Raw genomic sequence first — 2,500 nt, forward strand, 5'->3', positions numbered from 1 at the left:
GGCGCGTCATTCAATTCTCTTCCCTATCAACTTGGCTCCCGTTGGCGGGATTGGAGGCCTACTGTTTGTTACAGGGCTAAAATCGTCAGGGGAAGAGCTGACGAAACAATGCTGGTTTGGATGCAGGGGGTAGTGTTGGAATCGGCAGCGCGGACAAAATCGGCAAAGTCGACAAAAAAGACTGTTGGTCTGGACATCGGGGCAGCGGCAGCCATGCCGACAGGGGGGGAAATCGGCAGCACAGATTTGTGCAGCTGCAGGTTCGTCGGGGAAATCGGCAGCGCAGATTTTTCGATGAACATGGGCTGGAAGATGGACTGTCCAGGCCAGGCAGGGAAATTCGTCAAGGGGACACGCTGACGAAACAGCGCTGGTTCAGGCACGGCGGGCAGTGTTGGAATCGGCAGCGCCGACGAAATCGGCAAAGTCGGCAGAATCGGCAGCGGGTGCTGGCGATGAGTCTGGACGATTTATAGTCCAGGGCTTGATGGAAAAGACTGTTGGTCCAGACAATGGGGCAGTGGCAGCGCGGATTTGTGCAGCTGCAGGTTCGTCGGGGAAAATCGGCAGCGCAGATTTTTCGACGAACAGGGGCTGGGCGCTGGACTGGCCGGGCCAGGCAGGAAAATTCGTCAGGGGGGCACGCTGACGAAAACAGGGGCTGCGGAGTGGAAAATCGGCAGCGCAGATTTTTCGACGAACAGGGGCTGGACCGGCCGGGCCAGGCAGGAAAATTCGTCAGGGGGGCACGCTGACGAAAAGAGGGGCTGCCGCGTGGAAAATCGGCAGCGCAGATTTTTCGACGAACAGGGGCTGGACGCTGGACTGGGCCAGGCAGGAAAATTCGTCAGGGGGCACGCTGACGAAAAGAGGGGCTGCCGCGTGGAAAATCGGCAGCGCAGATTTTTCGACGAACATTCGTCAGGGGGGCACGCTGACGAAAAGAGGGGCTGCCGCGTGGAAAATCGGCAGCGCAGATTTTTCGACGAACATTCGTCAGGGGGGCACGCTGAGGAAAACAGGGGCTGCCGCGTGGAAAATCGGCAGCGCAGATTTTTCGACGAACAGGGGCTGGATGCTGGACCGGCCGGGCCAGGCAGGAAAATTCGTCAGGGGGGCACGCTGACGAAAAGAGGGGCTGCCGCGTGGAAAATCGGCAGCGCAGATTTTTCGACGAACAGGGGCTGGACTGGCCGGGCCAGGCAGGAAAATTCGTCAGGGGGGCACGCTGACGAAAAGAGGGGCTGCCGCGTGGAAAATCGGCAGCGCAGATTTTTCGACGAACAGGGGCTGGACGCTGGACTGGGCCAGGCAGGAAAATTCGTCAGGGGGCACGCTGACGAAAACAGGGGCTGCCGCGTGGAAAATCGGCAGCGCAGATTTTTCGACGAACATTCGTCAGGGGGGCACGCTGACGAAAAGAGGGGCTGCCGCGTGGAAAATCGGCAGCGCAGATTTTTCGACGAACATTCGTCAGGGGGGCACGCTGAGGAAAACAGGGGCTGCCGCGTGGAAAATCGGCAGCGCAGATTTTTCGACGAACAGGGGCTGGATGCTGGACCGGCCGGGCCAGGCAGGAAAATTCGTCAGGGGGGCACGCTGACGAAAAGAGGGGCTGCCGCGTGGAAAATCGGCAGCGCAGATTTTTCGACGAACAGGGGCTGGACTGGCCGGGCCAGGCAGGAAAATTCGTCAGGGGGGCACGCTGACGAAAAGAGGGGCTGCCGCGTGGAAAATCGGCAGCGCAGATTTTTCGACGAACAGGGGCTGGACGCTGGACTGGGCCAGGCAGGAAAATTCGTCAGGGGGCACGCTGACGAAAACAGGGGCTGCCGCGTGGAAAATCGGCAGCGCAGATTTTTCGACGAACATTCGTCAGGGGGGCACGCTGACGAAAAGAGGGGCTGCCGCGTGGAAAATCGGCAGCGCAGATTTTTCGACGAACATTCGTCAGGGGGGCACGCTGAGGAAAACAGGGGCTGCCGCGTGGAAAATCGGCAGCGCAGATTTTTCGACGAACAGGGGCTGGATGCTGGACCGGCCGGGCCAGGCAGGAAAATTCGTCAGGGGGGCACGCTGACGAAAAGAGGGGCTGCCGCGTGGAAAATCGGCAGCGCAGATTTTTCGACGAACAGGGGCTGGACTGGCCGGGCCAGGCAGGAAAATTCGTCAGGGGGGCACGCTGACGAAAAGAGGGGCTGCCGCGTGGAAAATCGGCAGCGCAGATTTTTCGACGAACAGGGGCTGGACGCTGGACTGGGCCAGGCAGGAAAATTCGTCAGGGGGGCACGCTGACGAAAACAGGGGCTGCCGCGTGGAATGGCAGCCTACACGCAGATGCGAATTCGGCAGCGCACGATGGCTTGAGCAGGTCATGGGTTCGACTTGGCGCGATCTGAAACCTGGACGAGGGACTGTCGACGCTGGACGAGCCAGCGCGGTGGCCTGTCGTGCCCCGTTCAGGGGGGGCCTGCCGCGGAGACAGCCCTCGCGGGCTCGA

Source organism: Populus nigra, chromosome 2, assembly GCF_951802175.1.
Source record: "Populus nigra chromosome 2, ddPopNigr1.1, whole genome shotgun sequence".
NCBI lineage: Eukaryota > Viridiplantae > Streptophyta > Magnoliopsida > Malpighiales > Salicaceae > Populus > Populus nigra.